This window comes from Salvelinus fontinalis, chromosome 41, assembly GCF_029448725.1.
Source record: "Salvelinus fontinalis isolate EN_2023a chromosome 41, ASM2944872v1, whole genome shotgun sequence".
In the NCBI taxonomy this organism is placed as follows: Eukaryota; Metazoa; Chordata; class Actinopteri; order Salmoniformes; family Salmonidae; genus Salvelinus; species Salvelinus fontinalis.
In genome coordinates, this window is record NC_074705.1 from 14,641,347 (window position 1) to 14,655,756 (window position 14,410).

The window sequence follows — 14,410 nt, forward strand, 5'->3', positions numbered from 1 at the left end:
GCAACCGATGTATTGGCAAAGGCTGCAGAAACACAGTGGAGACCTGCCGTATTGACCATGACACCTGTGGCACGGTCTTATTCAAGCCCCCACTCCGTACGTATCTATTATCCCCTTCACTAGGCAGTATACCCTGAGTTTCAGCTGTATATATCCCTTCACTAGGCACTTTACTGTGTTTAACCCTAGGATCAGTAACCAATCGGTAAAACACCAAATATTGGATCCTTTTGATTGACATCTAAGGAAAACGTTTGCTTTATCCAATCAAGAAAAATATGCTGGTTTGTCTTCTGTATCTGGTGTTTTATCCTGTCTCGCTTCTCTCTCTCTCCCCAGCTATCTCATACTTCAAGAGATGCATGAAGATGTCAGAATGCATGCTGCTGGGAAGCAACAAGGACATTGATGCCTATTGCTGCACCACCAACCAATGCAACTGAGAGACACATCCTCTGTCTACCATTGTCACGCCCGGACCTTAGAGATTGTTATTTGTTCTCTATGTTTGGTTAGGTCAGAGTGTGACTCGGGTGGGAAAATCTATGTTTTCTATTTCTTTGTTGTTTTGCCGAGTGTGGTTCCCAATCAGAGGCAGCTGTCTATTGTTGTCTCTGATTGGGGATCATGAATAAGTAGTCATTTTCCGTTTGGGTTTTGTGGGGTGTTGTTTTCTGTTTAGGTTTTTTCCCCTGACAGAACAGTGCGCTTTCGTTTTCTCCTTTTGTCATTTTGTTTGAGTGTTTTTGTGAACATTAAATCATGAACACTTTCCACGTTGCGCTTTGGTCTCATTCCGACGACGAACGTTACAACCATACAGTCCATTAATTGTACTAATCAATGCACATGATTGAAACTGTCAAGAAGTAACAGACATAAAGTTGTACTGTTTGCTCCAAACAGTTTACATTTATTTATTAGTTATGTTTGACATAATTAACATGTGATTATTCAGGTGATGGCCTGAAACATGAGCACTGCACTGAGCATGTTCAGTTTACATTATAAGTCATATACAGAACTAGTTTATAGCCTATTTTATGTATTACCCAAGACCTCCACAGAAAATATAGACTACATTTAGTTGTTCTGTTGAGGGTGTGATATCTTAAAATTATCATTACACACTCTGTCCCGATGTGGAATGTCAGACCATGGATAACTATAGTTTGCGGAAAGTAAAACATTTGACTACTTTTCTAAGCTATTTGAAAACAGATCTCAGAAATTGACAACTTTTCTAAGCTATTTAAATACAGATCTCAGAAAGTAACTACTTTTGTTTAACTATTTGAATACAGATCTGAGAAAACAACTGCTTCAAAAAGTACAGTGGCAAGAAAAAGTATGTGAACCCTTTGGAACTACCTGGATTACTGCATAAATTGGTCATGCAATTTGATCTGATCTTCATCTAAGTCACAACAATAGACAAACACAGTCTGCTTAAACTAATAACACCCAAACAATTATACGTTTTCATGTCTTTATTGAGCACACCGTGTAAACACTCACAGTGCAGGGTGGGGAAACTATGTGAACCCTTGGAACAATAGACAAACGCAGTGTGTTTAAACTAATAACACACAAACTATTGTATTTTTCTTGTCTATATTGAATACATCATTTAAACATTCCCAGTGTAGGTTGGAAAAAGTATGTGAAGCCCTAGGCTAATGACTTTTCCAAAAGCTAAAGATTTAATAACTGGTTGACCCTCCTTTGGCAGCAATAAACTCAACCAATTGTTTTCTGTAGTTGCGGATCAGACCTGCACAACGGTTAGGAGGAATTTTGGAACATTCATCTTTACCAAACTGTTTCAGTTCAGCAATATTCTTAGGATGTCGGGTGTGAACCGCTCTCGAGGTCATGCCACAGCATTTTAAAATCGAAATGAGGTCAGGACTCTGACTGGGCCACTCCAGAAGGTGTATTTGCTTCTGTTGAAGCCATTCTGTTGTTGATTTACTTCTGTGTTTTGGGTCGTTGTCCTGTTGCATCACCCAACTTCTGTTGAGCTTCAATTCGAGGATAGTTAGCCTTACATTCTCCTGCTAAATGTCTTGATAAACTTGGGAATTCATTTTTCCATCGATGACAGCAAGCTGTCCAGGCCCCGAGGCAGCAAAGCAGCCCCAAACCACGATTCTCCCTCCACCATACTTTACAGTTGGGATGAGGTTTTGATGTTGGTGTGCTGTGCCTTTTTTTCTCCACACATAGTGCTGTGTTCCTTCCAAACAACTCAACTTTAGTTTAATCTGTCCACAGAATATTTTGCCAGAAGCGCTGTGGAACATCCAGGTGCTCTTTTGCAAACTTCAGATGTGCAGCAATGTTTTTTTTGGACAGCAGTGGCTTCTTCCGTGGTGTCCTCCCATGAACACCATTCTTGTTTAGTGTTTTACATATTGTAGACTTGTCAACAGAGATGTTAGCATGTTCCAGAGATTTCTATAAGTCTTTAGCTGACACTCTATGATTCTTCTTAACCTCAGTGAGCATTCTGCACTGTGCTCTTGCAGTCGTCTTTGGACTGCAGGACGGCCACTCCTAGGGAGAGTAGCAACAGTGCTGAACTTTCTCCATTTATAGACAATTTGTCTTACCGTGGACTGATGAATATCAGCAATATTCCAGCTTAATGAGAGTCAAAAATTCTTCATCTTAGGTCTTCTGAGATCTCTTTTGTTTCGAGGCATGGTTCACGTCTGGCAATGCTTCTTGTGAATAGCAAACGCACATTTTGTGACTGTTTTTTATAGGGCAGGGCATTTCTAACCAACATCTCCAATCTCGTCTCATTGATTGGACTCCAGGTTAGCTGACTCCTGACTCCAATTAGCTTTTGGAGAAGTCATTAGCCTAGGGGTTCACATACCTTTTCCAACCTACACTGTGAATGTTTAAATGATATATTCAATATAGACAAGAAAAATACAATAGCTTGTGTGTTATTATTTTAAGCACACTGTTTGTCTATTGTTCCAAGGGTTCACATAGTTTCCCCACCCTGCACTGTGAATGTTAACATGGTATGCTCAATAAAGACATGAAAACGTATAATTGTTTGTGCGTTATTAGTTCAAGCAGACTGTGTTTGTCTATTGTTGTGACTAAGATGAAGATCAGATCAAATTTTATGACTAATATATGCAGAAATCCAGGTAATCCCAAAGGGTTCACATACGTTTTCTTGCCACTGTATATAGATTAGGCTAAGGGAACTACTTGTGCTAAACCTGAGTAAATATTGCCATTATCTCACACAAGTGACTCATAGATAGCAGCTTTATTAGCATATTATGCTGCATTAAAGGAGAAGGAGAGGAAAGTAAAGTAAAAGAGAGCTCAACACACACCTAAAGGAAATACAATCAGGTGAGCAACTACTCCAAAATCTACTGCTCTTCATAACTTTGTCTCATGATATTGTGCTACTAGGGTTGTGAAATGGTTGGTTTCAGAACGTTTCTGCACGTTTAAAGTAAATAAGAGGTAGACCTACAGTTTGTAGACCTACGTAGACTTCCAGTACATGTTGTAATTGTTGGACATAGCATAATCCTACCACATAAAGGGAGTCTTTGATGATGCATTATTTTCTATGGTTGGAACGACAGATCTAAAGACTCCTGAAGAACAACAGAGGAAAAATGAAAGCTGTATGTTTTTCTCTCCTTCTCCTGCTGCTGGCATGTAGCTTTGGTGAGTCTGCCCAACAAGGTCTTATTTTAGCATATAATAACTCACCAACAGTTACTCTTGAACCGTTCAAGCTAGATGCACCAAACCAATTTTCACATGTTCAGGCTATCCTAACGCTCAGCGTGAGGAAGGGTCTCGTGTCCTCTCATGTACTCCCAAGTCCAAAACTCCTTTACCTCAGTTTCACGCTGCTTGGTCCTGCGTGGGTGGGATTTTCTGTCACGATCGTGTGGAGAGACGGACCAAGGCGCAGCGTGATTGGAGTTCCACATCTTTATTTTTAGTGAAACTTGAAACAAACAACGACCGTGCAGTACTGCGGTGCAACATGCACTCACTCAAAAACAATATCCCACAAAAGCAGGTGGCAACAGGGACACCTTAAGTATGATCCCCAATTAGAGACAACGATAATCAGCTGCCTCTAATTGGGAACCATACTCAATCCCAAACATAAAATCAAAATGACTACTACACCCCCCTAGTCACGTCATGGAGAACCAAGGGCTCTCCATGGTCAGGGCGTGACAGATATAGTAGTCTATCAAAGTAATCAAACCAATAATTTTACAACAGTGCCTTCAGAATGTATTCATATCCCTTGACATATTCCACTTTTGTTGTGTTACTGCCAAAATTGATGAAATATATATTTTATCTCACGAATCTACACACAATACCCCACAATGACAAAGTGAAAACATGTTTTCAGACATGTTAGCAAATTGAATGAAAGTTAAATACAGAAATATCTCATTTACATTTGTATTCAACCCCTTGAGTCAATACATGTTAGAATCACCTTTGGCAGCGATTACAACTGTAAGTCTTTCTGGTTAAGCCTGTAAGAGTTTTGCAAACCTGGATTGTACCATACTTGCACATTATTCTTTAAAAAAATCTACAAGCTCTGTAAGGTTGGTTGTTGATCATTGCTAGACAGCCATGTTCAAGCCAATTTCAGTAAAAATATGTACTAGGCCACTCAGGAACATTCAATGTCGTCTTGGTAAGCAACTCCCGTTTATATTTGGCCTTGTGTTTTAGTTTATTGTCCTGCTGAAAGGTGCATTTGTCTCCCAGTGTCTGTTGGAAATCAAACTGAACCATGTTTTCCTCTAGGATTTTGCCTGTGCTTAGCCCTATTACGTTTATTTTTACTCTTAAAAACTCCCTAGTCCTTGCCGAAGACAAAAATACCCATAACATGATGCAGCCCCCACCATGCTTGAAAATATGAAGAGTGGTACTCAGTGATGTGTTGTGTTAGATTTACCCCAAACATAACCCTTTGTATTCAGGACATAAAGTTAACTTCTTTGCCACATTTTTTTCATGTTTAATTTAGTGCCTTATTGCAAACAGGATGCATGTTTTGGAATATTTTTTATTCTGTACAGGCTTACTTCTTTTCACTGTTGATTGTTGTGTTACATTCACTGGACTCCCACCAATTAAACTTCATGTACAATTACCATCTAATTGTATGTCTTTATTTGACAGGGACAATGACAAATAAACACATGCACCAGATTAAAGCTAGATGGCTTATTCTCATCTCCATTCTCTAATTTTACGCAATAAATAACCAGATTCACTCCAATACAACAGAGATTATGCTGTATCTTTCATTTTTCCAGGAGAGGGCCTGAGATGCAACCGATGTATTGGCAATGGCTGCAGTAACACAGTGGAGACCTGCCGTATTGACCATGATACCTGTGCCATGGTCATATTCAAGTACCCACTCCGTACGTATCTATTATCCCCTTCACTAGGCAGTATACCCTGAGTTTCAGCTGTATATATCCCTTCACTAGGCACTTTACTGTGTTTAACCCTAGGATCAGTAACCAATCGGTAAAACACCAAATATTGGATCCTTTTGATTGACATCTAAGGAAAACATTTGCTTTATCCAATCAGGAAAATGTGCTGGTTTGTGTCTCCTGTATCTGGTGTTTTATCCTGTCTCGCTTCTCTCTCTCCACAGCTATCTCATACTTCAAGAGATGCATGAAGATGTCAGAATGCATGCTGCTGGGAAGCAACAAGGACATTGATGCCTATTGCTGCACCACCAACCAATGCAACTGAGAGACACATCCTCTGTCTACCATACTGTATACTATACAGTCCATTAATTGTACTAATCAATGCACATGATTGGAACTGTCAAGAAGTAACAGAAATAAAGTTGTACTGTTTGTTCCAAACAGTTTGCATTTAATTATTATTTATGTTTGACATAATCAACCTGTGATTAGCCAGGTGATGGCCTGAAACATGAGCACTGCACTGAGCAAGTTTATATTTTCTGTGGTGGTACTGGGTAATACATCATACAGGCTGTAAACTAGTCCTGTATATGACTTGTATATGATTTATCAGATACAAACTAGACTCCGTTCAGCTTAAATTTGTCATTACACACTCTGTCGAAATGTTGAATGTCCCAATGTAGAACAGAGCAGACCTTGACTGCGTTGTGGAAAGTTAATCCGGTGGAACAAATAGTTACTTTGGAGGTACCTACAACTATTTGAATACAGATCCCAAAAATGACTACTTTTTAAAACTATTTGTATTTTCAAAGTACAAAATATAACGATTTTCGGCCCAGGTCTGGAACAGTCCCTGTTTTGTGACACTGATCGCTGTAAACTTTCTTGTCTTGCGCAATCTCTTCTGAAAACCAGGAATTCCCATTCTGATAGTCAGATCCAGACAACAGGACATCTGGGAAATTCTGTGCTAAACCTGAATAAATAAAACATTGCCTAATCAATATCACAGAATAGATTCAAGTAAATTAGCTGCTTCATGACATATGGTGAGGAGAAGGGAAAGGAAAGCTAGAATACAAAATACAATTTATTGGACCAGAAAGAAAGGCTCTAAAGGAACTTTAACCAGGTCAGAGATTCTGTTTGAGTTGTAGCCTACCTGCAACTACTTCACTATTTATTGCTCATAACAACACACTATAACAAAGCTTAGAAATCGCTACGAGAACAAACACAAACACTAAAATGCTTAAAAAGTTGTAACGTGTTACAAATATTTGTCTCAATTAAATTGTGCTTCTTGGGTTTCACCATGTCTATCATTATACACAAGCCTGCATGTGAAGCAGCGGGATAGGACCAACTGTATACATCTGTCACACTAAGAACTCGTTGATGACATATGTTCTATCATTAAAATGACAGCTCAAAAGACACCTGACGAGAAGGAAAGATGAAAGTGGTGTGTGTTTCTCTCCTTCTCCTGCTGCTGGCCTTAAGCTGTGGCGAGTCTTCCCAAAAAGAGTACTCTGTGTCGTACTAGGTATGATAAACTGTCTCACTGAATACTTGCCTGGTTATTAACCAGACTGAACCATTGTGAAGTCATTTTTTCAGCATTGTTTAACATGGAGCATTCAGTCAGGTTTAACCAAGCTACTAAACTACACCAGAGATAATGCTGGTCTACTGTATGTCCAGGAGCGGGCCTAAGGTGAAACAAACGTCTTGACAGTGGCTGTGGAGACCATAGCTGAGACACACTGGAGAACTGCCGAAGCGAGAGAGAAAACGTCTGCTCGAGAATCACATTCAAACACAGGACCTATTCCTGGATCAGAACTCTGAGAGGCTTTATAAATACAGTCCCAGGTTGTCTCTTAGGTATCTGGTATTTTCAATCTGCTCTCCACAGCTCCCTCAACATTCAAGAGATGCATGCAGATGTCAGAATGCTGGATGATTGGAGACGAGAGTGAGAACATTCATGTCTGGTGCTGTCCCTCCGACCGACCGATGCAACTGAGAGAACCGTTGACTACCATAGTTGATTCTATAATTTGATGTGATGTCTGGCACCGCAAGAGTACCACATATGTAGTCCATTTACCATCCGTTTACTGTTGTGAAGTAGTTCCAAAATAAAAGTTGCTTCGTTCCACCAACAGTTTGCATTAGTTTATTGATGTCAGGTTTAACTTGAAAGCATGATTCAGTTTGATCAAATAGATGGGCCTATACAGATATCATCTGACTCTTTAGCATGTGATTGATCAGGTAAGTTGGTGGCAAAAACATGAGCACTGAGCAGCACTATATGCCACCACCCAAGGCTTGAGCTGCTCTGCTGTTACTATAGTGACCAAGTGGGAAAGATCCAGGTGGCATTCCTAGAACACTTCCCATGGCAGCCTGCCGTGTCACAATTCCCAGAACACTACAGCATATTTATCATGAACTTCAGTGATAAAGTTGTATTTACGTAACAGTGAAAATACGGTTTATATGAGGACAGCACTGAGTTTACACTAGAGTTCCACATACACATGTGAAGCACAATAACTCAGGTGAGATTATTACATTCTGTAGGTGACAATTACATAGCCATTCTAAAATACCTTGTAATGAAAATATCTCGGACTATCCTGTGTTTGGTTAAGCAGTGAAGATGAGAGTCGTGGTTATATCTTTCCTCCTTCTGATGCGTTCTATTTGTGGTATGTGAGTGAATAGAATGTTCTGGAAATAACTTCAAAACAACATTGAAACTCTTCCACTCTGTCTTCATGACAATAACAGGCTGTATAGTGTTTATGAACTGTATTAACAACCTAATTGATTCAGTGAATATACAATATACTGATATATAAGAACACAATATTAAAGTTTTACAAAAACATATTTTAAAACTGAGTTTGTACTGTATTGTCAAGGTGTAGGAGAGTGTTACCGGTGTCGCCCAGACACTCCTAATGAAGATGTGTGTGGAGACGTCTCATTTATCACTTGGTTATTGGAATGAATTATTTCAGATTTCTCCTCTTCCCCAATATCTCATCATCTACTACATTAAGATCAGTGAAATCTTGTTTTTACATTGTTTGTGTATGTTTGTTGATGTTGTGATTGCATTCCTTTTGTGTCCCACGGTCCACCTCTCTCTCCTTGTAGTGTCATGTTTCCGAGGATTCATCAGCAGCAAGGAGTGTGAACATGTCCAGGGCATCGAGGGAGGACTCCTCCACAGCTACTGCTGCAAATATGACCTCTGTAACCACTAAAGGGACAGTGCATTTAAAATGTCTTCTCTAGTCTTCCATTTGTTATATAGCCTAAAAATAAAATGTATAAATATCTGCATGTTTACATAATTTGTGGATCTTTTTTAGGTTATAGTCTTAGGTTACAGATCTTTTTAGGTTATAGTCTTAGGTTACAGATCTTTTTTAGGTTATAGTCTTAGGTTACAGATCTTTTTTAGGTTATAGTGTTAGGTTACAGATCTTTTAGGTTATACTATTAGATTACAGATATTTTTAGGTTATAGTCTTAGGTTACAGATCTTTTTTAGGTTATAGTGTTAGGTTACAGATCTTTTAGGTTATAGTATTAGATTACAGATCTTTTTTAGGTTATAGTCTTAGGTTACAGATCTTTTTTAGGTTATAGTCTTAGGTTACAGATCTTTTTTAGGTTATAGTGTTAGGTTACAGGTCTTTTTTAGGTTATAGTATTAGATTACAGATCTTTTTTAGGTTATAGTCTTAGGTTACAGATCTTTTTTAGGTTATAGTCTTAGGTTACAGATCTTTTTTAGGTTATAGTGTTAGGTTACAGATCTTTTTTAGGTTATAGTCTTAGGTTACAGATCTTTTTTAGGTTATAGTCTTAGGTTACAGATCTTTTTAGGTTATAGTCTTAGGTTACAGATATTTTTTAGGTTATAGTCTTAGGTTACAGATCTTTTTAGGTTATAGTCTTAGGTTACAGATCTTTTTTAGGTTATAGTCTTAGGTTACAGTTCTTTTTTAGGTTATTATATTAGGTTACAGATCTTTTTTAGGTTATAGTGTTAGGTTACAGATCTTTTTAGGTTACAGATCTTTTTTAGGTTATAGTCTTAGGTTACAGATCTTTTTTAGGTTATAGTGTTAGGTTACAGATCTTTTTTAGGTTATAGTCTTAGATTACAGATCTTTTTTAGGTTATAGTCTTAGGTTACAGATCTTTTTTAGGTTATAGTCTTAGGTTACAGATCTTTTTTAGGTTATAGTATTAGATTACAGATCTTTTTTAGGTTATAGTATTAGGTTACAGATCTTTTTTAGGTTATAGTCTTAGGTTACAGATCTTTTTAGGTTATAGTGTTAGGTTACAGATCTTTTTAGGTTATAGTATTAGGTTACAGATCTTTTTAGGTTACAGATCTTTTTTAGGTTATAGTCTTAGGTTACAGATCTTTTTAGGTTATAGTCTTAGGTTACAGATCTTTTTAGGTTATAGTCTTAGGTTACAGATCTTTTTTAGGTTATTGTCTTAGGTTACAGATCTTTTTAGGTTATAGTCTTAGGTTACAGATCTTTTTTAGGTTATAGTCTTAGGTTACAGATCTTTTTAGGTTACAGATCTTTTTAGGTTATAGTCTTAGGTTACAGATCTTTTTAGGTTACAGATCTTTTTAGGTTATAGTCTTAGGTTACAGATCTTTTTAGGTTATAGTCTTAGGTTACAGATCTTTTTAGGTTATAGTCTTAGGTTACAGATCTTTTTAGGTTACAGATCTTTTTAGGTTATAGTCTTAGGTTACAGATCTTTTTTAGGTTATAGTCTTAGGTTACAGATCTTTTTTAGGTTATAGTCTTAGGTTACAGATCTTTTTAGGTTACAGATCTTTTTTAGGTTATAGTCTTAGGTTACAGTTCTTTTTTAGGTTATAGTCTTAGGTTACAGATCTTTTTAGGTTATAGTCTTAGGTTACAGATCTTTTTTAGGTTATAGTATTAGGTTACAGATCTTTTTAGGTTATAGTATTAGGTTACAGATATTCTTTAGGTTGCAGTTTCACACTTCAACTCAGAAAATATTACAACATAATTACAACATGATTTCAGGGCTGATTTGTCAACAATGAATAGAAACTGATACATAATTCTTCCACTAGATGTCAACAGAGCTCCTACTTACAGCATAGTCGAAATACAAATAGTTTATGGTTTAGCTGGGCACAGCATGACACTCCATAGTGACAGACATGCATTATTAATACGCTGAATGAAACTACATTTATCAGTTCCCTACAATACATCATGATCATGCATTTGACACGAATAAAACCAAAAATTATTAATAATTCAAACTCTATACAGATAATGATTATTTTGCTGTGTCCCAAATGGCACCCTATTCCCTAATATAGTGCGTTCAATTTGACCAGGGCCCATAGGGCTCGTGCACTACTCTGACCAGGGCCCATAAGGTGAAACGTACTGCACTCTGTAGGGAATAGGGTTCCATTTGGGATTCAACCCTAGTGTCAAGAGACTCTGTGTAGTAGTGTATTGACTGACACACCCATGCTGAGAGACAAGCTCCGTCTGTGTCAATAGTTAATTATTTAATTCATTACACTCCGATAACCGATCGTTACACCTCCTAGGGAATTGTATGCTCACGCTCCACATGTGATTGCTGTTTTCTAAAGGCTAACACAGTCGAGTAAACACACACACAATCACACACACACAAACACACACACATGCAAACGTTGATGGCTGAAGTAGGCAACTCGTATCACGTCCAATCCTCCCTTCCCACGTAGACACAGGGCTTCCCTGACTCTGGTTTTATGACCCATACTGTAGGGGACACCCCATTGGCAGAGGCTTCCCCCAGTCAGGGGGGAAGGAAACCACCAGGGTTGTGGAAAATACCATTCAGCAGCCTGCAGGAGACTACAAGACCCCACACCAACTACCTACTTCCTCCACCACATGCTTCCAAGGATCCCCCTCTGCACACACGCATGCATATAAGTACATATTCTTTTACCATTTTTTAAAAGGAGCAGGGGGTATTCCTCCTCTTGAAAGTTGCAGTGTGGTTGGACCACCAGGTGAATAAAATGTACATGTGTAATTTATTGAGTAACTCTGGCATTTCCTGAGATATAGCCTTAGAGCTTAAAGGTGTAATCCGTAGTTGAAACAATAACAAAGTGGCTACCCTGCCTCTGTGTTGGTAAAAATGCAGAGCGCTTGATGCAAGGAATGAAAAAATATAGTTTGAAGTTAATTTGGAGGCTATATAGTGTTTGTTTATATTTACAATGTTTGCACACATTGAAGTAAAACAAGCTTTGGTTCTGAGGCATTATAAATGAGGCATTTATAAGTTACAGTCTTCTTATTTTATAAGCCCAAAAATGGATGTAGCATCTGTGGATTGCCCCTTTAAGATATGGTCACACACTGTGACTCAGCGTTGCATGACCAAGGACACATCGGTAGCCATGAAGTGCTTGAAAGGCTGGTCATGGCTCCCAACAACAGCATCCTCCCGGACACTCTAGACCCACTCCAATTCGCATATCGCCCCAACAGATCCACAGATGACACGATCTCAATCGCACTCCACACCGCCCTTTCTCACCTGGACAAAAGGAACACCTATGTGAGAATGCTGTTCATCGACTACAGCTCAGCGTTCAACACCATAGTGCCCACGAAGCTCATCACTAAGCTAAGGACTCTGGGACTTAACACCTCCCTCTGCAACTGGATCCTGGACTTCCTGACGGGCCGCCTCCAGGTGGTAAGAGAAGGTAACAACACGTCTGCCACGCTGATCCTTAACACTGGGGCCCTTCACGGGTGTGTACTTAGTCCCCTCCTGTATTCCCTGTTCACCCACGACTGCGTGGCCAAACACGACTCCAACACCATCATTACATTTGCTGATGACACGACAGTGATAGGCCTGATCACCGACAACAATGAGACAGCCTATAGGGAGGAGGTCAGAGATCTGGCAGTGTGGTGCCAGGACAACAACCTCTCCCTCAATGTGAGCATGATAAATTGGCTGATCGTGGACTACAGGAAAAGGCGGGCTGAACGGGCCCCCATTAACATCGACGGGGCTGTAGTGGAGCGGGTCGAGAGTTTCAAGTTCCTTGGTGTCCACATCACCAACAAACTATCATGGTCCAAACATACCAAGACAGTCGTGAAGAGGGCACAACAAAACCTTTTCCCCCTCAAGAGACTGAAAAGATTTGGCATGGGCCCCCAGATCCCCAAAAGTTTCTACAGCTGCACCATCGAGAGCATCCTGGCCGGTTGCATCAACACCTGGTATGGCAACTGCTCTGCATCTGACTGTAAGACGCTACAGAGGGTAGTGCGAACGGCCCAGTACATCACTGGGGCCAAGCTTCTTGCCATCCAGGACCTATATAATAGGCGGTGTCAGAGGAAAACCCAAAATTGTCAGAGACTCCAGTCACCCAAGTTATAGACTGTTTTCTCTGCTACCGCACGGCAAGCGGTACTGGAGCGCCAAGTCCAGGACCAAAAGGCTCCTCAACAGACAATTTACATTGACACCCCCCCCCTCTTGTACACTGCTGCTACTCGCTGTTTGTTTGTTACCTATGCATAGTCACTTCGCACCCACCTACATGTACAGATTACCTCAACTAGCCTGTACCCCCTGCACACTGACTCGGTACCGGTGCCCACTGTATTTAGCCTTGTTAATGTTATTCTTATTGTGTTACTTTTTATTATAAGTTTTTATTTTAGCCTACTTGGTGAATATTTTCTTCTTCTTGAACTGCACTGTTGGTTAAGGGCTTGTAAGTAAGCATTTCACGGTAAAGTCTACACTTGCCGTTTTCGGCGTACGTGGTAAATAAAGTTTGATTTGATTTGACTTGAGAGGGGCCCCATGCCATTTCTATTAAATACGTGATTGCATTTAAACATGCAATTGTGGTCCAAATGACAAAAGACAGAGACTGAGTTACCAAACCCTTCATCATTCACTCTCCGCAATCTCACTCTGTGTAAACTAAAGCTACTGTAAATGGACAGATTGAACCTGCCTCTGGTTCTGAACTGCAGCCAGTGTCGGAAACGCTCCTCACCTGTAGACTAATTATGACACTGTAGTTAGTAAACAGCACAGCTGCTGTGATTCCACACAGCTCAGCACAGCACCACTCTATAAAACCTAACATAGAAGAGGTATGGGCCAGTCATTATCACCACAGGAGGCTAATGCTCCAAGCAGAGACTATTTTTCAATGAGCATGACCAAAAAATACCAACTACGGGAGGATTTCCTCAATATTTCCAACACGTCATATTCTCTCCTTTCCGTGGGCAAGAAAACGGTGCCAAAACGTGGAGAGATACTTTGTGAGATATGGTAGTGGTTAGTTTTTATAGTTTTGCCCATTAAAATGTTGTTTTCTGCTACCGGTGAAAATGATGGGGTTCCCTGGAAGCTGTGTAACTTCCCGCCCCCCAGATAGGTTTCCATGAGGCAACAAACTGATTATACTAGAGAACTACTACACTATACTAACTATTGTTAGTCAGGGAAGTTTCAATGAATGAATGAATGAATGGACGAATGGATGAATTACTTAATGAATGAATGAATGAAAACGAAGGGATGAATCCCAAATAAGACACAATGAATATGTAGAAAATTTGTTTTTCAGTACAGTCAAGGATAACATTTAAGAGATTATGAAGTGATTGTTGCAGTTCTATGGGATTTTTTGTCCCCAGAAAATTGGGAAAGACCATAAACAGGTGTAGTGAGTGGCAGGTGAACAGGAGCGCTGAGGGGTGGATTCTGTCGATTTTTTGTTCATGTGTTATTACCCTTTATCAAAATGC

At 39.5% G+C, this 14,410-nt stretch overlaps 1 long non-coding RNA gene across 1 annotated transcript; it reads left to right on the top strand.

Annotated features, from left to right (window-relative positions):
• The first annotated feature begins 3,313 nt into the window (after window positions 1–3,313).
• Window positions 3,314–5,615, top strand: LOC129840284 (uncharacterized). The gene is made up of 3 exons (XR_008757186.1): window positions 3,314–3,387; window positions 3,630–3,714; window positions 5,355–5,615. It is a non-coding gene; the product is annotated as an uncharacterized LOC129840284 (long non-coding RNA).
• Window positions 5,616–14,410: the final 8,795 nt, after the last annotated feature.